This window comes from Rhinolophus sinicus, linkage group LG10 (genome assembly GCF_036562045.2).
Source record: "Rhinolophus sinicus isolate RSC01 linkage group LG10, ASM3656204v1, whole genome shotgun sequence".
Lineage (NCBI taxonomy): Eukaryota > Metazoa > Chordata > Mammalia > Chiroptera > Rhinolophidae > Rhinolophus > Rhinolophus sinicus.
The window spans coordinates 15,776,190-15,801,535 of record NC_133759.1 but is presented as its reverse complement, the minus strand read 5'-3'; the positions used below and the strand labels follow the sequence as shown (position 1 = coordinate 15,801,535).

Genomic DNA, 25,346 nt, shown 5'->3' with positions numbered 1-25,346 from the left:
AATTTTTTCTATATAGAGAAAATATTTGAATTTAACAGCAGTCTTCTTTCTTTGTTTCCAATCTACATGCCTGTATTCTACTTACTTACTTCTTTGTATTAACACAGATTTCTAGTGCAACGGTGAACAGACCATTCAAAAGAATGTTTTTGTTAGTCATTTATAGCTACTCTATATAAGATTAAGGAAATACTTTTATTTTTGGTTAGCAGAGTTATTTTTTCATAAATTGCCGATAAATTTCATGAAATACTCTTTTTTTGTATCTATAATGCGATCATACTATTTTGCATCTATGTATATGAAAGAAGTTGATCTATATTTCTCCTCTTTTTTAATATCCTTGTCAGGTTTTGATTACTGGGTTTCTGCTGTTCTCATCGTCACCTAAGAAGACTTCATATACCTACATGTTTGGTAGAAGTTACCACTTAAGGTATGTAAGCATGCATATTTCTATGTTGGAATGACTCAATTGTAGAATCAAATAGTTGTAAAATAAGTTGATATTTTATTTATTCTTATATTAATTCCTGGAATTTAGTTTTTTGGTCAATTTTCAAATGCACTACCATGCTTCATAATATTTTTGCATCTTTTTAATGTTGGTAGAATTGATATTCATGCTTCTATTTTTATTCCTGGTATCAGTCACTTAAAAAAAAAATCTGTCTTGTCAAGGTTTATGGCTTTTAGTAATCTTTTGGAACGTAATCAGTTGGTTTTGATGGTCTTTTCTAGTGTTGTTCTATATTTTATTAATACTGAATTCTATATTATTTTCTTCTTTCTGTTTAAGTTTAATTTGCTACTCTATTTCTAACTTCCATGGGTGATTGATGCTTTAAAACTTTCTCCTTTTATAATATAATATATGCATTTAAGGCCATGTATTTCCTTCTAAGTACATCATTAACTTTTTTCCAAATTTTTCCTCTATAGTACTTTTCTTTTACTGAATTCAATGTTTAAAATATTGTCTGATATTATTATTAGTTAATCTTTCATCCATTTTTCATTTAGAAGTATATGGCTTAGTTTCCAATTATTTCTGATTTTTAAGTCATTCTATTTGTGATCAATTTTTAAGTTAGTTACATTTCCATAAGGCACTAACTAGTGTGTGCTATCCTTAGGAGAACTTAAGAAGTTGTCACTCTAATGGTTTTCTGTGTTCTGAAGCTCTTATGAAGAACTCTGGTTGAATAAGGCTGAAAGAAGCCATAATTCAAGATTCTATTAAATTTGTACAAATTTCTTCGTACTGCATGTCTGGGTATTGAGCAGTTGTTATGTTTAGTGACTCTCCTTCAAATGTTGAACTTCTTGCAGAATTTTCTTGATGGCAGACAGAACATAGTGTGCTGACATCTGAAGTATAAAATAGCTATCCGCCACTTCATTAAATGATATTGACTATAAATTGAGTGACTTTCCCAAGAATGTAAATGTTTCTTTTAACAAATGTTTCTCTTTTACTGAATCTCCTCCATCTGCTAAAATTTTTAGAGCCTTGGAATTTTTGTACTGCCTTCAGTAAATTTTGTCAACAAGATAGAAACTTTATAAGTTACCTCTCAAATGTCACAATTATTACTTGTTATTTTTCAATTTAATTTCAGTATAAATTAACTTATTTCTGTGCAAGTAGCATTAAAGCTAATAACCCTAAAAAGGATTAAGATTAGAAAGTAATACTGCCAGTGACAAAGCTCATTAATGGCCTTTATCACTACAAGCTGATGAACTACATCTAGGATAATTGGCCTAATTATCATACATTTGTTTCTTTAGACAGGTATTCTTCACTTCACTCTCTATTGATTACTTATGGGTTCCCCCTTTGTCCAATTAAATTTCTCTTTCCACTGTATCCCTTTCTAAAATTGACAGTGTATAGCTCAGATGTCCGTATATATCTGTGCTTTGTATAGTGAAGAGCTACATAAAGGAGAAAAGAAAGAGAGAGGCAAAAAGAGATAGCTTTATCCTAGAGTGCAGGTCATAAAACAAGATGTACAATGAATAATAATTCTTTTGGGTTTCCACCTATTTCTTTTAAGTGGAGATGCTAAAGTTTATTTAAAACCTAATTATACCATAGACCCATGATGTGTTCTACTTGATTCATTCCCATACAGTACTTTCAGTTATTTATTTTTTTCATGACACGTAACAGAACACCCAAATAAAAGTGACTTAATAATAACAAAAAATGTTATTTTATGTAAGAGATAGTCTGGAATTAAAGAATTTCGTATTTGGAAAAGTAGCTAATGAGTATCTCTAAGGAGTCCTTTGCTTGGCTTCTACTCTACCATCCTCAGGATCTCAGTTTTTATTTCTTGTATCTGTAGGCCCTTGCTGTTTTAAGATGATTTCCATAGCTCTACGTATCAGCACCACATCCAAAGGCTAGAAACAGGACAGATACTAAGACAGTGAAAGCAAATCATCACATGATTCTCTCTTCTATTATCAGAAAATAAAAATAGTCCCAGAAGACCTTCCCTTACTTTTCATTGGCCAAAAATTGATAATATATCTCTGTCTATATTAGAGGGAGATTGGAGAAATTCTTGGATTTTCCACTGTGTTTACTAAGACAGATATGGAATGTAAAGGCGTTCGGTAATGACTTTTGAGTATACAACTAAAAGTGCATTTAAGAGGCAGAATTCCCCTTTTCTGGTAAGTGGAAGTCTCCAAGGAACATTGTGTGTCCATATTCATCCTGAGTGTATTGTATAAATTTCATGGAGGAACAAATCTGAATTCAAGTACTTGGAGATAAGTCAGTGTTTCCAGCTGAGTTCTAATTAAACGTTAGAATCTACTATAATGTGAATGCTCATGTAATTCATTGTCCAGAATAGACATGTTTGAAAGTGAAATGTGGACCAGTAATAATTTCTCTTGGACAAGTGAAGCTTAGTAATATCCCAAGCAGACTGGTACATACGATCACTTTATTTTTAGTAACTGCATTTACAAAGCAGAGCCACAACATCACTGATTCCTGACTGTTGGTTTTATCACCAAGCAAGGTAAAAAGAACATATTAATAACAGATAAGACCCTTAGTGAAACAGAGAAGCAGCTATTACCAACTGGTGCCCCAAACCATAAATGATTCATGTATAAAACTGGCCTGTAATCTCCCTCACCTATTCATTGCCATTTCTTTTTTTTTAAATTTATTTTTAAAATTTATTGGGGTGACAATTGTTAGTAAAATTACATAGATTTCAGGTGTACAATTCTGTATTACATCATCTATAAATCCCATTGTGTGTTCACCACCCAGAGTCAGTTCTCCTTCCATCACCATATATTTGATCCCCCTTACCCGCTTCTCCCACCCCCCACCATTGCCATTGCCATTTCAACATCAAAAAATAGGTGAATCAGAGGACAGGTTTATAGAACTGACAGTCATGGATACTCCTCAGGCAGCCCTTGACAAAAGTTCTCACTCTAATTGCAAGGGTTATTCATGCTCTAACCAATAAATAATGGGACAAATAGTCAAAAGTAAAAATACTATTAAGTGGTAAAAAAGTGATTACCTGCCTCCCAGACCTATCGACTGATTGGTCAATCAATCTATCTCTCTATCTATCTCCATGCAATTATAAATAATAATAATTAAAAAAAATTAAAAAGGTACTGTCATATGTTAGGGTTTTCACCCATATTTTATTACAAGTTTGTTATGGGCACATTGTGCTTACAGAGAATGTAAGTGCACATCAACTTGATTAAAGGGTACATTAAAAAATTATTTCATTAAATAGGTTGTATTAGACAGGAACTTTCATTTAGCTGCAGATAACACTCTCCCCAACCCTGCACACACATAAAACCAGTGATTTAATAAGGCAAGGCTTTATTTTTTTCTCTTGGAAATAGATCTTTGAAGGTGGGAAGTTGCAGTCTATGATTCTGTAACTCAAATGCTTCTTAGAACAAATTGATTCTCTTAGCTGTTATTTCTGTTTTTATTAAATTGATTGGGGTGACATTGATTAATAAAATTGTATAGGTTTCAAGTGTACAATTCTATAATATATCATCTATATATCACATTGTGTGTTCATTGCCCACAGTCAAATCTCCTTCCATCACCATATATTTCATCCCCTTTACCCTCTTCTACCTCCTTCCCTCCCCCCTTTCCCTTTGGGAACCACTAAACTGTTGTCTATATCTATGAGTTTTTGCTTCTTTGTTTGTAATATTCATTTGTTGCTTTGTTTTTTATCCTCCATATGAGTGAAATCATGATTCTTAACTTTTTCTGTCTGATTTGTTTCGCTTAGCATGATAATCTCAAGATCCATCTATGTTGTCCAAATGGCAGTATTTCATCTTTTCTTATGGCTAAATCATATTCTATTGTATATATGTAACACATCACCTTAATCCAATTGTCTATCAAAAGACACTTTGATTATTTCAATGTCTTGGCCACCGTGAATGCTGCTGCAATGAACATAGGGGTGCATATACCTTCATGAATAAATGTTTTCAGACTTTTTGGGTAGATACCCAGAAGAGAGATTGCTATATCATATGATAATTCTATTCTTAATTTTTTGGGGCAGCTCCATACTGTTTCTCATAGTGACTGCGCCAATTTACATTCCCACCAGCAGTGTAGGCAGGTTCCTTTCTCTCCACAGCCTCTCTAACACTTATTATTACTTGTCTTATTAATAATGGCCATTCTTAACAGGTATGAGGTGGTATCACATTGTGGTTTTTATTTGTATTTCCCTTATATCTAGTGAAGTTGAGCATCTTTTTGTATTTGTTGGCCATTTGTATGTATTCTTGGGAGAAGTGTCTGTTCAGGTTCTCTGCCCATTTTTTAATCTGATTGTTTTATCTGTTATTTTTTAAATAAGAAAATGTTAGATGCAATTCCAGCCACCAGACACATGTTCCTGGCAAGAGAAAGAAACAAAGGAGGCAACCAAAAGAGATAGAGTCTGCTCCCCTTTTGCTCTCTTTAAAGAGAATTTCCAGAATCTAAAAACCATCACTTAAATCTTGTGGCCCAAAACATGCTATGTCAATATATTCATATATCAAATCATTATGTTGTATACCTTAAACTAATACAATATTCTATGTCAATTATATTTCAGTAAAACTTCAAAAACTGTGTTATGTTGCTATGATTTGGAAACAAATTGAGCTGGACACATTACTGCATTCAGGAAAACTATTTTTTAATAAGGAAGGAATGATGTTAATTGATAACTAGAATTCCCTTCCATTATTGTATATCATAATGTGCCTAATTGTTTATTGATGGAAATTTAGCCACATTTTCCCTCTATTTTCATTAGTATTTCATTAGTATATCACATCTGTCTTGAAAATGATGGTGAAAGTGATACAGAATTATAAAACTTCTCTCTCCCCAATTTGACAAAAATAAACAAAATAAATAAAAGTGTAAGTTATATTTGATGAGATTCTCCTTACTCCCCTCACCAAAAGCAGTTGTCTGAGGCAAAAGAATTGAAGAAAATCTTCAAAGCTTTCAAAGATAGTCTCAAGTTAGTTGGAACGAAGGAGAAGAGGGCAATCTAAGGGGGAAAATGAAAAAGCTGTTTTCTTATAGAAACCTCTGTTCTTCCACACGCTTCTCTCTGTTTATGATAAGTGTCCCTACTCCTTTAAACAGGGTAAATTGATATTTATCATTTGACTATACTTAAAAACCTCATTTCCCTAAAAAAAAAAAAAAGTTCTCCATCCATTTCTTATGTCATTCTCAGAGATTATGTGCCTGTCTTTCAGAATACCTAACACAGCAGTTGTGTTGGTATTACTTGTGTGATGATTTGAGCATTGTCTATTTACGATAGAGAACTGTAAGATCTCTATATTGAAAGTTGAATAATTAATTTGGCAAGTATTTATTGAATACTTAAAATTAGGCCAGGAACTACCTGTTGTTCAGGATGCAATGGTAAACAAGATCAATCAATCAGGAGTAGAATATACTGAGGTAGATGAAATACATGTGATAAGGCCAGGGAAGACATTTTTGAAGGCGGTGTCATTAGCAGGATGTTCTGGGGACAGAGACCTGTGCAGAGGTACCACAGCTTGCACAGTGCTCGTTCGAGGGCGGAAGTAAAAACAAAGTAGATTCACACATATAAATCAAACCAAAGCTGACAGGGATGAAAATGTCTGCCAATAATTTACCAAAAACAACCACCCTGTAAGAAAAGATAGGTAATTTCAAACTGTCTACAGCATATCATCCATAATTTTAAGCATACAATAAAAATATTAAATATGATAGTGGTAGGAAACTTGGCCAATTATTAATTTTTCAAAAGTCAATAGAATAGACTCCAGTATCATACAGAAGTTGGAAATAGCTTCAACAGCTTTAAAAACAGCTAATAAATGTATGGTTAGCATGTTAAAGAAAGTTGTAATGAGTGATCAGAAGGAATAAATTAGAAAAGACATTTTAAGAAGGTGAAATGGAAATTCTAGAAATGAAAGTACAATAATTAAAATGTAAAATTCACTTAATTTATTTAACAGAAAATTATGGAAGGCAGAAGAAAATCAAGAATTAGGAGACAACCTAAAGAACACACACACACACAAAACATTGCTGAAAATGGACAGGACATTGGTGATCAGTGTACAATATGAAGTGATCTATATAAAGGTAACCAGAGTTCCAGAAAGAGAAGAAAGTTAAATACACGTGCACGCACACACACACACACACACACACACACAGTGTTGGAGAATTTTGCAGTCTGGGTGAAAAATATAAACTACACAGGAATTGAAACTATATCTAGGCATAAATATGCAAAAAGTCAAACTCAAAGAAAAAAAAATCAAAAGCAAACCAAGAAAGACTGCATAGAAGTAATAATGGTATGATTAAGTTTGACTTCTCATCAGAAACAATAGAGGCAAGGACACAACAGAGTACCAGTTAAAACTCCAAAAAAAAAAAAAAAGGCAACCCAGAATTCTATATGGAGTGAAAATATCCTTTAAATAAGATTAAATAAAAGCATTTTCAAGTAAAGAAATGCTTAGAGAATGTATTGGCATCTGACCTAAACTACAGTAAATGCTAAAGCAAGTTTTGCTGACAAAGGCAATTCACTGTATAGAAACTTGGATCTATAAAAAGGAATGAGAAAGAACATGACAAATATGTAACTAAATATAAAATATATAGTGTTATGTTTTTATCTCTTTATGTGACAACTGAGAATTTCAAGCTGAAATTAATAACTATTTTGTTATGTATAACATACATAAATGAAAAGCTCATGGTAATAATACAAAGAACAGGGATAGGAGGATAGCATTACATCACTGAAAATTTCTTACACTTTACAAAGAATTGTACAATAGGAATTCTAAGTAAACTGAAATAAGTGAAGATACATATTGTAGTCTGTAGGTAAGACACTTAAAACACATATACACACAATGTAATAAACAAAAAAAGTAGTAGATGTATTAAAATAAAATGTTAAAATAATTAAGCCAAATGAAGGCATAAAATAATGGAAAAAAAAGAAACAAGAGATAGAATGGACAAGTGAAAAAATATTCAAGATGATATATTAAATTACAAAAACATCGACATCACCTCAAATGTAAATAGGCTCGGTACTGCAATTAAATGCAGAGATTGTTAGACTGGTTAAAAGATAAAACCCAATATGATTTGTATAGAACCCACACCTTAATGACTCACGTGGAAGGAAAATAAAAATATGGAAAAGGATATATATTTTTTAAAAACATGAAAACCAATTTGACATTCTTAATATTAATGAAGTTAAAATTCTAGACAAAGTCAATTTATCAAGAAGATATATTTACCCAAATATGTACATGCTTAACAACTTTCCAAATATGTGGAACATAGGAGTGACAGAATTAAAAGGAAATGGGCAAATGCACAATAGCTAATTCAATCATAGATAGAATCAATAAAATGCTATTAGTACAATATCTGTTTTCCCTCGGACTAAGATGCTCATCCCTCGTATTTTGCAAAGCTGACTAAAATATTCTTTTCTGTCGTAAGTTGGGTCTTGTCATGCAATCTAATTCTAAACAGCTTCCCTTAATCACCCCCCTAAAGGAACCATGACTGACTAGCATTTTTCCATGTGTTACATTCTACATAGTCTATGATAATATCAGACATCTTCTTTGTTTATTTGGTTATTTGCTAATTTCTCCCCTCCCCAGTGTAAATTCCAGGATTTCATTATCTTCTGTCTTGCTGCTCACTGTTGTATCCCCATGCCTAGAGTAGCGTCTGACAAAGGGGGTTGGAGGGGCTGCACTATAAATGTCTAGAATGAATAGATGCCTGAAGAAAGGGTGGTAAGTTTATGATCTCTTTTTTTTTTTTTAAACTGAAGGTAAGATTTGTTGAAGTATAATAAAGAGACAATGTAAGTATAATAAATATTTAATGAAAAGCTACATAACATAATAAAAAAGAAAATATGTGTGTAAAAGAATGCAGAGTACCAATAACATGGGCAGAAGAAAATAGCACGTTAAATAAATTTAAATGTGCTTATTTCTTTTCATAGTAGGAGATTATTCTATTAATAATTGTTAAACTAAGAAATAGGGATTTCAGTCTATCATTAAAAATGTAAAAAAAACTAGTAATAAACTAAAATTAGACTCTATAAATTGCAAATGGCTAAAAGATGAAACAAAAGGAAAGAAAGTGTAAACAATAGACAAACATGACAAAAGAGACACAAAGGAAATCAAGTTAACTCTGTTTTATGTTTTTGTTTTTTACAATTTTTCAGTAAGCTGAAAAATTGGTAAAGTACATGGGAAAAATGTTCTTATGAGAAGTTATTCTTGTTTTGTGAAAGTGATCCATGTAAGAGAACGTCATGCATTATTATTGAAAATAAGTATTGGCAAAGACACATATGGCAAATGCAAACAAATATTAGGCAGAGGTCCTGACATTAAAATGTTATGAGAGTAATTAAAGTCCAGATACATTGTATGAGACAAATGTCGTATGTCTAAAACGTGGTGTGATATAACTAAGAAAGAAAGAATGGAAATTTGGAAAATAGTAAATTCAATTTGTTTGAAATGCAAAAAGAAAGAAAAAAGGAGGAAGGAATTAGTAAATATAAATAACCAATTTTGATTTATTTATAAACAAGATATTATAGCATAAATAATTTAAAATACAGTTAACTCTGAGGAAAACAAAGCAATAATACCTGTCACTAAGTAAATCAAAAGAAGGATAAAACAATTTACAGAATGAAAACTGAGAATGCAGAAATAATCACATGCAGAGTAAGACTATGGAAAGAGATAACAGGAAGAATTCTTCACAGTCATGCATTCAATTTGAAAGTCTGTATAAAATAGATGATTTCTCAGGAAACATGTATGACAAAAAAAAATAAATGACTCCAGATAGAAAAGAAAATATAACCAAATCAATAATTACAAAATATATTAGATAAGTTAAAAAATAGTTCCAGGCAAAGGTGTTTTCACAGTTAAGTTACTTAAAATCTCCAAAGAACAGGTATTTTAAGGACTATTTAAACAGGACACAGAGAAAGAAAGCTTTAAAACATGTCTCTAGAAGGGTAACAAAGAACAAATAACAAAATAATGAATGGAAAACTGTATACCTGCACTACCCAGTAGGGTAGCCTCTAGCCATAGGTGGTTATTTAAATTTAAATTTCATTTAAGATTCAGTTTCTCAGTTGCACTAGTCCATGTCACATTTCAATTTCTTAATAGCCACACTTGTCTAGTGGTGACCGTGTTGGACAATGCAGAAATAGAACATTTCAGACTTCACAAGTAGTTCTGGAATAAAGAGCCCCAGTGAATTTCTCCATCCTGAACACATCAATGAGAAGAGGGGAGGGGGGAAAAAAAACAAAAAACAACAACAACAGAAAAAAAACAACTGAGACAGGCTAATTGGCTAAACCTGGTCCAGCTACCCACCTCTGAGGACAGAGAAGAGGGATACAGAGAGATACTGTGATTTATGGTTCCTGTAGAATCTCAAGAGAAGATAAACAACCCATGTCACCACACACTTTCAAATACATTATGCTTCCTTAGCGCAATAGCTTTCTGAGATGGATAGATAGAGTGGAAACGAGACTCTCAGTGAGCTTGCTCAAGTTCATTCTGCTGATAAATGCCAGTGCTACTAGCTAGGTTTAAATCTAGCCCTTCTGAGTCCAGGCCCACTGTAGTCTTCATAATATATCAACCAATTCTTGCTCAAAGCAGGTCGTGTGGCACCCTCTGAGTGCTTAGACCTATTGGTATAGCACTGTGTACATGTAACTGAAAGATAATTTGTAATCCACAAGAGCCTGCCAACTGTGCTATCAAACATCCAGGATGCAGATTTTCAGTAATTAATATTGGCACTTGTTATTTGCCAGGCTTGATAAATAAAACATTTAATATACAGCATACAAACAGAAAGAGGCAGAGGAGGGGAAATAGTTTGTAAAATAATAATATATAGTAGATTAGAGAACATAACTAAACCAATTTTATACGAAGACAAATAGATTGTTTGGAAAATACTCTTTTTGAAAGTATCTAGCTTACACATAGTAAGTACTCAAAAGATGTTTGTAACAGTGCACTGCTGGCAAACTTGAGAGAGCTGAAATGGTATCTACCACATTCTGTAAAAAAGCAATGGCCTGTTTTTCTTGGAAATCAGATAATCTAAGAAACAAATCAAGGGACACCTAACATACTATAAGTGTCATATGTATCAATCTAGTGGCCTCCTTCTTGGTTTTATTATGTGGGGGTCAGTGTCAGTGGAATATTTAGGCTGACCTCAAAATGACCGCAAACTAATCTGTAAATTAAAATATCCCCATTGCAGTTTACTGCTGTTCATCTCAATGAGCAGTGCCCATGCCCAGAGCACATGAAATGGCAGATCTGATGCTAGTGGAGTGGGGAGATAACCCACAGGGTACCAAGCTATTTAATGCATTTGTTCCCATTCTCAATGGTGGTGTTGACATTGCTTCAGAGCCCATTTCTGTAGGCGGGCCCAGCAGGGGTTTCTGTTTAGGCATCTGTGGAAGGCCCAGGAGCATTGTCAACTCTGAAATTAACTGGAAAATTGGAGTGAGGAAAGGGAACGAGGTACATTAAAGTGTTATCACCCTAAGAAGTCCATCACTCTGAAAAATGGGAAATTGCTTGTTCTAGGGCATGGTTCAGGAAAATATTAAATTGACAGTGTTTTGCCGACTAGGTTGGAGAAGGGAATGTCATAGATAAGGACGCCAGTGAGAAGTCTAACAGTTTCAAAATGCATGCCACAGTGGGAGTGGGAGGAAAAACAAAAGGACCAGGGAAGAGATATTAGCAGTTGGATAAATTGATTTATTCATCCTGCCAAAATTGAATGTTTCCTATAGCAAGTGTCGGTTTTCTGTGAGACAGTGTGACGGAGATAGAAAATAATAATAAACAAAACATGGTACCTTTGTTTCAAGAAGCGACAGACTAGAGTGGATAAAAGTGTGTCAACAAATAATAAATCCTAGTAACTTCTATTTGGTGAAATTGGTGATGGGTAAGAAGAAACCAATTATGATAATGAGGTTTTTAGGCCACATGATGAGAACTGACCAGGCAAAGAAGCAGGATTCCTGTAACAAGAGATACGGGATTTGCATTTGTGTGCAAGTTGTTGGTGCCAGAACAGTGATGAGTGTTAAGAGTGTGATAAGAGGAAGAGACATAAATAGGATGAACCTAAAAGGCAAATCAACACAAAAAAGCCAAGAAGTTGGTTTTTTGAACTCATTTTAACACAGAATATTGTATGTGACGTACCAGAAAAAGGCACATGTTTGTACTAGTATCTAGTTGGTGAAGAGGAAATATTTATGGCACAATTAACATAAGCAGGTCTAATGGTATGGATTGTGACCTAAGAGAAATTGTGTATTAACTTTACTAATTTATTTAGAAATCATGAAATAAAGGGAGTCAACTATGCAATTTTTGTGAATAAGGAAAGTTAAATATTCCTTAGAAAAAATGGGGAGAGGTGGTGAATCTGGGCTGTCGTACTTGCATGGTGTGATCACAAAGGACACATTTTTCTCCTCGCTGGCATCCTTTTCTGTCGGTCTGAAAACAAGTGGGAATCAGTGCACTCTCCATGATCCTATGGAACAGCATGAACTTTAAAAAATGTTTAAAATTAAGAAAGCAATGCAATTACTTAGCAGTGTTCTTTAATTGAAAATAGTTTTGTGTGCCAGGCAATATGGTTAGGCAATGGGCATTAAAAGATAAGTAGAACACAGTCCAACTCCTCAAAAGTCCAATTGAGAATACAAACACATTGACAATTAATGGAAAAGCAAAATGCTTTGTTAAATATATTTGTCTGTTTACAAAACACTTTTTCTTACCTTATTCTATGTGATCCTTATACTAATGCTGTGAGAGAGCAATTTAGTAATATTAGATTTATCATCCCCATCTTGTGATACAATTGAGGAAACTGAGTCATAAAAAGGTTTATTGACTGGACCATGGTTAGAATTTTGCAGGACAAGAATCCAGATTTTCTAACTGTAAATGATTGATTTCTGCATTCAACTAATAATAGTCTTCCAAAAAGAAATGGATTTCTCCCCTATTATTGTAGTGGTAAAGATACAAAACAAGACACTATGTCTATAGAAAACCAAAAAATCAATCATGCCACTCAACGATTCAGTAAATTATCTGGAAATGTTGTCCCCATGATGTTATTTATCTGCATTGTTCACGTCGTTTACTGAGTTGACCAAACATTTTGATATGACCTCAGCATTGACTTATGACCTAACACATTGGAAAAGTATTTCACCCAATGACTTAAAATGTCACTTACATAATCTGCCCAGATTGCCTTGCTGCCACTAACACATTTTCCTGAAATGAAAACTGTCAGACGAGGGCAACAAGGACAGCATAATTCATGCAGATGGCTAGTAAATGATAAAGATTAGGCTTTGTCCAATCTTATTTCCATTTTAATGATGGCAGAGAAGAGAGAAGGTACTGAGAAGGTGAAAGAGATAGCCAGGTATCTCTGCATTCCTTTTCCACTCTACAATTCCCTAGTTACCTTGGAGAGACACTGATATGTGTTATATTGGTCATTCCTTGTGTAACTCTGGGTAACACGTTTTACTGAAATCTGAAGATTAATGGGAGAGACTGCTACCAAATGTTGTCCTCAGAATTGATAACATCAATGTAAAGAGATAATGAAATATGTCCATTAAGTGCCTACTGCATGTTAGGCTCTCTCACCCATTTAAAACATTGTAATTGTAAAAGATACATTTTCAAGTATGGAATCGGCATCTCAGGGAAGTGACACCTGTTCATGACCAACTATAATTAATGGTAGAGGAAATGCTCCCTTAGACCTGAGCAATTCCTACGACGCTAATGTGCAAAATGCTTCTGAAGGGTCTAGTTGAGAATGATGCTCATGAAAAAGTCACTAGGATGAAAGCTGACACTCAAGAAGCAGAAACTACCTGAAACAGTGAAAAAAGAACAACTAAGGATTATGAAATAATGAGTGAGTTTGGGAGTCAGAAGGAGATGGTGATGTGTCTGTATTCACGAACTCAAGCGTGTAAGGGATCACGCAAACATTGTAGTTCAACCACACATTTAATACTTCTCCATAAGGTCCACCAAACTGTCATCCAGCTGAGTAACTGTCTCTACTTCAGGCTTCTGTATTATTTGACACCATGTCTGTTACTTCTTGTGCCACACTTCACATTCTCTCAATTTCCCTTTCCTCCATCCATTGCTGCAATAGCCAATTTTATGGAGGGTAAATTGGCAATATTTTGTCTTAGCTGTCCAAGTGTATATATTTCATCCACAAACCTTCTCAAGGACCATATCCAGAGATCTGCAGGAATTCATGCGCACATATAGAAATGTGAGGGATTTAACACCTCTTTTGGCAAGTCTGACCAATGGGGCATGAGAGCTAGCAAATAAATGCTTCATTTCTGGAGCAGAAAATCCTGAGGCAACTTATATATGAATGTTGAGAGGAATCCAGCAGAATTGAGCTCCCACTGCCAGAGCAGTGACAAGTTCAACAATGCACGCTTGCACTAGCTTTCTCTCTTTCCTTCTTTCTTACTTGCCTTTTCCCCATTCCTGTTCCCTTGAAGTACTTCCTAAAATAAACTACTGGCACATGCCTTTTTTGTCTGTCCTTTCAGAGAAGCTCAGACTAGGATTGGGCGTGCATGGGCCAGGGTGAGAAGAGACACTTGTTAGGCCTGACCTGGCATGCAGTGTGTCCTCAGGGCTTTCTGTTTTCATTTCCTTGTGTCAGATTAATTTCTGTATACTTAGCACATGCGACAAATATTTGAATCCCATACAAAGGATCGGTGATGTATTCATGATGTATCCAATGGGGAGAGATACTTGTATGCATAAACCAGTGGCGTGAATGTGGCCAAGATTGATGTGCTTTGGGTTCAACTCTGAAGTTGAAGCCAAGAGCCCCAAGAAATGTCCTCCAAAACAAATTGCTGACAAAGTGGGAAATATGAAGAAGCAGAGGGTTCATCCATTCCCCGCTGTGACACTCCAGTAACAAAACACTAATGCACAGTCAATCTGTGTTGTTGATCCTAAGAATACTGATTTTTTTATATATGGAATGTTTACATTTTAAGGCTTATTTTAAATAAGTGGACTCAAAGACTGTGGTAATAAAATCCTTAGGGGTGCTGTCTTTGAATATATACGTTGACATAGGAATAAAGAGTAAAAACAGGAACATAAGAAAACTATGAGGTAACGTAGAATTCTTGGGAGATTAACATGTATGCCTACTTATTTTTACCTGAGAAAGACAATTACTGGCCCTGGGTCTACATGTATCTATGTCTGTGCTAGTCCTATTGAGACTCAAGTTAGTTTTATGAAAAGATCTCAGATCCTGGCACTTGAAAGTGTGCCTACTAGGCGATAGCCACTTACACTTGGGTTGCACATCTACCAACTGGAAATCAATGCAAAAATAATGGGTAGATTCAAGAGTCTGGACTCAAAAGTACAGAATTCACTGGACTTTGAGTCAAAGTATTTGGTTTGAGTAGCTTAGTAGCTGCATGTCTTGGACAACGCACACACTCCCCAAGGCCATGTATTGCTATTAATAAAAGAGGGTGTTAATTCTTGTTCTACCTGTCTCAAAGGGTCAGTGATGGTATCAAGCAAATAAATTTGTGATAAGGGAATTTAATCGTACAATAGCATACGTATTTGAAGTATGTTGTTTATGTGAGCCCCTCCAGATCAAGTACTATGCCCAAGGTTCCTATTTTCCAGGGCACCTGGGGCAGGCTACTGTAGAGAGAAGCTTTTTCAATTGAGTCCTTAGAAGATTAAGAAAATAACTCAAAGGCTGAAGGGATCTATCTACAGGGCAAGATTAAAGGAGGACATGTAGTTCATCATTCTGTTAGGCAATGCGTAATGGAGGGTCAGGAATGCAAAGACATATTTCAAAGGGGTAAACAGCAAAGATGGGGAAGAATTATTTCAGTTGAGACAAAAAGAAATAAGACCATTGAAAATGAAATGAAAAGTATTTGGATACCAGAAAATGATCAAAGTTCTCTTATTTGGAATCTTTCAAGTTAACACAACAAAGCCTAGATTTTTTCCATCTTTACTTCATTTTATCATTTAGATGGTCTCCAAAGACAAACATACATTTCCTGATATCACTCTACCCTCCCACCTCATATTAGATAGACACTCATCCTACATCAGTGTCTTCTCTTTTAAATTCAAATGTTAATGGGAGAAAAATCATCACAAAATACATTGCTGTTGTTTTTTTCCAAGGTGCCAAATTATTTTCCACTTGCCTTTTTAAAATTTTTATTTATTTATTTTATTTATTTTTTTATTTTCCTACCCACCATGAACTTTTTTCATTCCATAGTGTCCTTGGGGAAGGCTTCTGTGAGTGTATGAGTAGAACTAATTGAACAGATAAAATTTAATAGAATTTAAACTTACTGAAGGGGAGATAAGTTTAGTTGCAGTAGTTATCTGGGGAGATGTGACAAGACCAAGTGAGATCCTGAAAACAAAACACTAGAACTGCTCCATAATGCTACAAAGACAGATGGGTGTTTTAATCTTACCAGAAAGAAAATAGAATTCAATATAATTTGTTATAATTTTTTTAATCCAAAATGGCACACCTGATTATTTTATTTTTCTGGCAAAGACATTTGATCAAAGGTGAAAAGAAAAAATAATAATTAAATTCTTCCCGTTATGAAAACAAGACTGTTTTCTTCAAATTCAATAAAGAATTGGCATTTCACTAGAACAAGGCAATAGTTTATTTGAACTTTTTCAAAGGATAAACCATAAGCAAATTTGTGACATTCGGCAAGTTTGTCTTCAACATCACTTAGAACAAATTCTGAGTTTGTCTTGAGCCCTGTACTTACTTTTCACATTTCTCGGAGTCACTTCCTTGGATTCCAATTTAAGCCTGATCTTACTGAATAGGGCCTGCTGATCATAAATGATGATGAGCTCTTGTTGTACAGCTTAGAGCTGTCCCCTGCATACTTGGTTTTCCCAGTGATACTAGGAATTTTGATTCCTAACGTAGAGGTTCCTCCCCCAGCTCCCATAATACTGAAGTTCTCATGTTCTGTTTTTGTTTTTTTTTATCCTGGCATCTTCATTGCCATCAAAAGTAGCCATTATGTGACTCGTTTCATCTGGGCACTGTCATCTGCTAATCCTGGAGGATGTAGGGATCTAGTCTGTAATTACAGTAACCAGTTTTGAATTCTTGCATTAACCACCCTTGTTGACTCTGTTTCCTCATTTATTTAATAAGACAAGATGATTTCAAACCTTGTCACAAGAATTTAAAGCAGGGCTTCTCAACCTCAGCACTATTGACATTTTGGGCTGGATAATTCTTTGTTGTAAGGGAATGACCTGTGCGTAATAGGATATGTAGCAACACCCCTAACCTCTACACAGCAGATGGCAGCAGCAAACAGTACCCCTCCACAGACATTGGAAATGTCGCCCAACATTGCCAAATATTCTCTGGGTGGGGGGGCAAATATTCCACAGTTGAGAGCCACCATTCTAACGCATCATCAAAGAAAGCATTTCTTCCTACAAAATGCTAACATAGGTTTCATGCAATTATCTTGGAGTTCCTTAAGCATAAGCTGACCTCAAATATTAATTCCATATTTAGTAGAATTCCATTGTCCCCTTGTCATTCCTGCAATCTAGGAGATACTGGCTCTTCTCTTTATTCCCTGTTTCAAAGCTGCTTCTGCATCACCAGACGTGGTCTGATGAAGGCTCGCCTGACAGTGTGTGCTCTGAGCCAGCCAATTGACCGGAGCTGGTATATTCAGCTATAGTCTCTTTCAATGGTTGCAAGCAGGCCTGTTTCAGAATCAGCCCTTGTGACACCTGGCTGTGCTCCTCTCCTCCCTGAAACCCTATCTGCATACCCACCTCACCCCACCCTACCCCACAACTGAAAGAGGTCAGCAGTTTCTACTTTGTGGTTTACCTCCCCTTCCCCAGTGACAACTGGTGACTGTTGAGCGGAGCCACATCCGTGATGAACTGCTTCTCCACCTGGACTGTGTCTGAGGGTGTCTGCTGCTGTGTTCTCTCAGTGTCCACATCTCTGCACTGTACTAGTTGAAGAAAACTATGAACAACAATCAGTATATGTACCACCTGAGGCTATGCAATGAATATTTGAAGATCTATGACATATTTAAACACTTTTGGTAACTTAATTCAAGGTATGTCATATGATGCTAAAATTGAAAATAATTCATAATCATTGTTTTAGATATTTGCTAATAGTAACTGCGTATGAATTAGGAGTGCATCGATGCACGTTGAAGACACATAACAAAAGGTTTTGTTTCCATTTTGCCAAGAGTGCCAACCTGTGGACTCTTTAAGCAACCATTTACTCCCTTTGCAGGACCCTGTTAGAGGCATCATTTCATTTGCATTGACAGGAGGCAAAATTGTGTCATAAATACAGTCTCTGGAAACATGAGTGGATGGGTGATTCAACCCAACAATCAGTGCAAGAGATATTTCGGGCAAAAGGGATCTTTGTCTACCTAGAGATCTGATAAGTTGTGGAACCTGTGACGTGCAGTAACACCGCCCTCCCCCCACCTGCCCTCATACCTCTAATACCTTTCCTTCCAACGGTAAATATTATTGAGAAGGACTGTTGTAATTAGTAAGCACACTTGTGTCTCTTAGCATGACAATTGGATTTAATAAATGCAGAGTTGATTAATGAGCAGTTTGAATTATGGAGACTGTTCCAAAGCAAGGTTAACCGGGACTGGACTTTTATTTTTATTTTCATTTGGGTACACCTGGCCAGGGCCATGCAGAAACCCAGGACGACATCTTGTCACTTACCAGTCACATGAACGAAAATAAACAGAAGTCTGCATCTGGCCATCAATGTCTGTTCTGAGTTCCTCAACCCTCGGTACAAAGACCTCCCTTTACGGAGTGTAAAATCTAATGAGAGAAGTAGACTTAGCACAAAATGCACCCAGGAGGGAAACAGAGAAACACTCAGCAATATATTGATTGCTGAATAATAATCCATTTGTTTTTAATGTTATGATTAATTTGGTTGTATTTGCACCTGCCCTTTTCCTTTTTGTTTTCTACATGTGTCATGTTTTATTTATTCTTCTATTTCTCCTTTACTTTCTTTTGTATTAATGGATATTTTATACTGTAACATTGTAATACCTTTAATGTTTTGTTAAATATTGTTTTGAGGTATTTTCTTAATGATTGTAGAAGAATTTACAATATACATAATTAATTCATCAAAATCTACTTCAGATTTACACTTTTACTGGAGCTCTTGGATTTTAATTACCGTATTTTGCCATGTATAATGTGCTCCCATGTATAATGCTCATCCACATTTTTGGCCCAAACTTTCAGGGAAAAAAAATCTTTCATTTTAATTTTCTAATGGATTTTCCAATAATTTTTGTAAAAATATCAATTAGATTGCTTGCACCCTCCTAAAATGTACAAAGAGAAATGTCACGCTGTTCACACTGTGGTAATAAAGTCGGCATCACCTATCTTATCAAGGTCACATACTCTGTGGACACAATACATCACTCTTCGTTTCGTTTAGTTAATTTTAGTTTGGCCAAAATTACTTTCACTGCAAGTTCATCATAAATTAAAACCGATTATCCTATTCCAAGGTATTATTTTGTATACAGGTATCATTATTGATTTCTGAAGTTACACTTTTAACTCATAAGCATAAGTAAAAGAATTAAAAACATTTATATAGATACGGAATTAGTACTACGCATGTATAATGTGCATACTTATTTTTCCCTCACAAATTTGGGCAAAAACTGTGTATTATACATGGCAAAACACTGCACTGCCTGGTTTTGCTTGTTTTCAGCCTGGAAAACTTCCTTTAGTATTTCCTATGAATCAGGAATCTGATAGCAACAGATTTTTTTTGGATATAAGATTCTTCATTAAGAGGTTTTTTTGGGGGGGTTTGTGGGTTTGTTTGTTTTAACATTCACCATTTTAAATATGTCACTCCAATGCCTCTGACTGTCATTGTTTCAAACCTGAAATCAGCTGCTAATCTTATTGAGGTTCCTTTATGCATGATGAGTCATATTTCTCTTATTGTTTTAAGATTAGCTTTATTTATGGCTTTCAGCATTTCCATTATGATGTGCCTGGGTGTGAATATCTTTGTGCTCACGCTGCTTAGAATTTATTGTGTTTCTTGTATGTGTGGATTAACATTTTTCATCAGATTTGGAGTGTTATTTTGCCATTATTCCCTTGAATATCTTTTCTGCCCCTTTCTCTAACTTACTTCTTTCTTGTTTTAAAATATTTCGTTCAATTAATAGTACTTTACCAAATGTTGACTTCTTAGTTTTTTGTTTGTTTTTTTTGTTTGTTTGTTTGTTTGTATGTTTTTGTTTTTTACATTCAATATTATTTGACATTAATTTCAGGTATACATCATATTGGTTAGACATTTATATAATTTAAGAAGTGATCCCCCTGACTACATCTAGTACTTACCTGGCACTATACATAGTTATTACCATATTATTGACTACAATCCCTGTGCTTTACATCCTCATAACTATTTTGTAACTACCAATTTGTACTTCTTAATCCCTTCACCTTTTTCACCCTGCCCACCAACCCCCTCCCATCTATCATCCCTATAAATCTAGAGCCCATTGGACACCAGACACATCTAACTTACCTCTTTCTGTTAAACCCATTGTGCAGAGGTTGCTGTGCTTAATTCTGTCCCAAATTTCCCTGGGGTTCTATTCATTTTACTTCATTTTTTCCCTCTGTTCTTCAGACTGCATAATCTGTCTTTAAGTTTGTTGATCTTTTCTTCTGCCACCTCAAATTTACTGGTGAGTCCCTTTATTCATTTTTTAATTATTGGTTATAATAACTTTCACCTCCATCATTTTCTTTTGGATATAGATACTGATGTGGATAGATAGATGAAGATATAGATATAGATATAGATATATAGATATAGACATAAATATGTAGTTTTTCTATCTCTTCGTTGATATATCTACTTGAGGCATGGTCATTATACCACTTTTAATTCTTTTGACATGGTTTTTGTTAGTTGTTTTAACTTATTTATAAAAGTTTCTGTGAACTCTCTTTCTGCTAAGTTAGACATTTGGTCCCCACCTCAGTGGTAGCTTTTGTTGTCTGCTTTTCTTCCTGTGTATTGGGTATGCTTTCTTATTTCTTGACATGCCTTTTAGTATTTGATGAAAACAGGACTTTTTAGAAAATATATTATAGGAACTCTGAATAATGATTCGCCAACCTCTCCCTAGGATTTATATTTGTTAACCTAAAAATAAAACGCCGAAGTGAGAGGCAAGTAGTATTTTTATTTGAGATTCAAAAGAATAGCTATTTGGGAAGCACTGATTCAGGCAGAAACCCAAGTAGTGTTCCGATTAGGAAGTGAAGGCAGGGTTATGTCTGAGAAAGGAAAGGGAACAATTGCATCAGTAGGAGGAAGGGATTTCTATAAATGCGGATAAGCTAAGCTAAACAAAGTGATGCTAATTCTAAAGAATGTTTTTAGTTTTCAGTCTGGTAGTCATAGTATCTGCTTTCTTGTTATCTTTCCAAACAGTAGTTTGAGATACAATGTTGCTTTAGGCCCAGTCCGAAGGTTATTTTGCCCCGTTTTAAGGTTCCCAAGGTTTGTGGAATAAGACGTGTAAGACAGTTCCTCTGGAATGGCAGCTCCGACTCCATATATATGTATATTAAATATTGTTATTACGGTTTGCTTGGTCACTTATTTATTGTTTAGTGACTTAGCTGGTAACTCTGTGAAATTTATTTCCCCTGCTGTATACACTCTCTGATGTCCCTGTTCAGATTTTATTCCTTGCTTTTTCATCTTTTAGGCTGGCTACCTAAGTGTTGCCCTTGGGCCAGCTGCTGATGAAAGGTTGTCCTTGAATCTCCTAGCTATTTATTTTTTTACCTTTTAATGTTGGGCCTGTGGGGCTTTGAGGCTTCTATCACATTTAATTTCCTTTTTTTGTCCCATGTTCAGCCAGGGAATAGCTGCTTGGAGGTTTCCTCTCTGATTGTTCCTGAGAGAGCAGACTGGGGCATATACAGATTGATGAGAATCAGTGAGATTGATTGATTGATTGATTGATTGATTGATTGATTGACTGACTGACTGACTTTTAAGCCTGGCTTCCTAAATATTTTCAGTGGGTAAGAGCAGCTTATTATTCAGCCAGGTTTTGATCAAAGGTTGTGTCTAAATTCTGTGTCAGTGAGGCTTCACCCTTTGTTGAGCTGTGTGTGACTTCGGGAATGCTTGCAAGTCTGCGCCAGGTCTTGCCCTGATTGCTTCTGAGTAGATGAAGTCTCACACTAGTGCACAGCCTTCCCAATTGCTGGGGTTGTCTGTGATCCCAGGAGGGCACTTCTTTGTGATTTCTTTCCCTGGTTCTCGCTGCTAAACTTCTAGCTGCTCTGCCATTTTATATGTTGCTACCTACCCTCTTAATTTCTCGCCACCAAGATATCCATGGTTTGACAAGGCCTCCACTGTGTAGGCATGGAATTCTTTATATGATGTTTGAAATAAAGTCATTTCCTTCAGTAAAGCTGAAAAGTTCTCCATCCTTAAGACCTGCCTCTCACCCTTCGGCACAATTCCTACACCACTAAACCAGAGCTGGGAGTATGAACAGTGAGCCCTAGAGTAACACCCCTGCTCTTCAAGTCGGTATTAAATTCTACTCTTCTCAGTTTGCCTTTCCTGGCATGAAGCCTTTGCCCTAGGAAATACCTGCAGTGAGGTGCGATCAGGGCTTCAATGTCTTCAGTGTGCCACATCTCAGGAGATCTTTCTCCTAATGAGTAGGGGCTGTGAAGGGGAAAGGAGTCTCAATCCTTTCCCCCATGCCCCCCAGGATAGAGCTCCTGCAACACAAGGCTGGGGATGGGTGTGGTGGTGGAGAAACACCAGTGGTCTGCATCTTCTGGGTTGATACTGCATAGGCCTGCACTGGGATCTGAGGGCTGAGGGAGTTCTTATCTTCCTGGCTGTACCCAACAGTTTTCAGAACATGAAGCAGGGGTGGGGGGTGAGGAAGAAGGGCATGAATGTGACTCAAATGCCACAGATTCCTGGTGTTTTACTAAGATTTGGTAGATTTTCTTGAATAAGTGTGTCTCTGTTTTCTGTGTGCTTTTAGGAAAGTTTTCAGAAACTTCCCCTAAATGATTTTCACCAAATACACTGTTGTTTTGCTTGGGAGTGGTTCAGCAGAGCTCTTCAGAACTACTGGAAGCCCCACCGCTCAGTCAGTTGTCTCTAATATATAGTCAAGGAACATTGTTCTGTTTAATTATTATCTTCTGTCAATATCTAACTCCTAAATAATTTCACCTCTTCTGATCTCACTGAGGACATAAATAGCATGGTCACAAATTTGGTATATACCTATTTCTTGAGGCTTTCTATTTTGGCCATATTGCTCCCAACTTCTTTATTTCTACATTATCTATTACTTAAATTTTGGTTTTCCAGTTCCTTCACATCTTTGTTAGTCTTCCCTCTGATCCCCTAATGTAGCCATAGGGTGGTGTGATGACATATGCTTTTATTGTTCATGACATAAGGGATCCTCACATACCCTGTCAAAGAAGCCCCATATTAATTGCTCTTAAGATGAGCATCTTCCTCTTATCTAGAGGGGTCATAATTAAAGGATCTCAAATTCTATGGGATGGGGGGAGGGGAGAGAATGTCAGCCTCGTTGCATTTCAGTTAACTTTACCTTTACATTGGAAATCATTAATTAAGGTGCTAAATTTCTTGTAAAATTAAACAATTTCAATTTTTTTGGGTAAAAGTTTTTAGAAAACATTGCTGGTTATTTGTGTGGTTTAAAATTTCCCATTAGCTAAGAAAATCCTTAAGATATGAATAAAATTAATAATAATAATGTTCCTATAATAATTATCGTGCATAATTGTTTATCAAGTATTTTCTTCACAATAGTTTTATGAAGTATGTATTTTTGTTTTGTTTTGTTTTCTGATGAGGTGAAGTGTAGCTCGCTGCCCAATTTTGCTTCCTGGTGGTAGAAATCTATCTAAAATCTGGCCTCAGAGGTGATACTCTTGATAACTGTATTTTCAAGTGACTGTTACAAAGGGACCTTGCCCTCAACAATTTGTGTATCTAAGAAATAGATAACAAAAGCCATGTACAGAGGCACAGAGGGATAGAAAACAAGGTGCATTGCAGCCATTTGCTTATAGACAGAGGCCCCTGAAACCTATGCAAGGCATCAGACTCCTTTCAAAGAGACCTTCGGCATATTACCAGTCTATGGAAACATTCTTTCAGAAAATGTGTGACCATTAAACCCACAGTTAAGTAATGAATTAATTCAAAAATTTGTACGAGTCACCGTCTCTCCTCTCTCTGTTACTGTGGGCCTCTGCCCTCTTCGCTCAGGTAACATGTCATTTCCTTACATGTCACTTAGGGCGTCCCCTCCACTACGTCAGCTGCTGCGCTCCGCACTTTTAACTCACTGTATTCACCTTCATGGTGCCGATCACATGGCATTAGATTTTCTGTTTATTGTTTCCAGGCCTCTTCTGAACTATGAGGTTTTCCAGGATGATCCCTGGAAGTGATTCTGTTGCATTGTAGCATTAAGTGCAATTTGTTCACTAAAACCATGAAGAAAAATATTCTTTCCTATGTTTACCTGCTGAAGACAATTGCAGATCTCTTAGAGTTTTCACGTCTCTATAGACACGCTAGCAACTTGTTTTCCTGTCTCCTTCTTTTTCCTTCTAATTTTCTTTTTACCTTTCTCCACTTTTATATCTCAATAGTGAAGTTATTTGGTTTTTCTTAGTTAAGGGTACCTTTTTTTTAAAAAACATAGTAAATAATGGAAATATTACAGGTTTTCTTGGACTATCCAGCTCAATGAACTGAGTCATCTAGAATGAACATAGGTTTGTAATGACGAATATGAAATCTCTTTCTTACACTTACCAAAGTGCCTTTGATTTTTTTTTTTTAGAATGTAATTCTGAGAACCTTTCTTTTCTCCTTCTATTTATTAATAAACATTCATCTCGTCTTAGTCCGATATATGGCAATAATGTGAAAAGTACTTTGGTCAGTGATGCTGGTGATTAAAAGGCAAATAGGATATGCAGATGTTCTCTAGACCTCACCATCACAGGGAAACCCACAAAACATAAAAACATAAATCATACACACACACACACACACACACACACACACGCACGCGACAAGCTGATACAAGGGTTCTAAAAGATGTTCCTTGGTAAAACAGGATGCCCTGTATTCAGACATTAAAATCTGTGACTCCTGATCCCATGCACAGTACAAGATAGGAAAAAATAAGTGGCTTTTAGTCCCAGGCAGATAAGTCCTAAAAATATCATGACCTCAAGAAAGTGAAGTGGAAGTGTCTGGCATACAAAATTTACTGTAAAGGAGAGTGGCAGAGTATACTAATGTTTTAAAGATTGGAGAAGAAGGATGCTTTATTTTTTGA

At 35.5% G+C, this 25,346-nt stretch overlaps 1 protein-coding gene across 1 annotated transcript in view; it reads left to right on the top strand.

Moving 5' to 3' along the window:
• The first annotated feature begins 413 nt into the window (after positions 1–413).
• The window catches only part of ARPP21 (cAMP regulated phosphoprotein 21), a 422,242-nt gene continuing 397,309 nt past the window's right edge, over positions 414–25,346 (top strand). The window contains exon 1 of the mRNA XM_074312647.1: positions 414–436. The gene's annotated coding sequence lies outside the window, so the exon portion shown is untranslated. The remainder of the gene's footprint in view (positions 437–25,346) is intronic.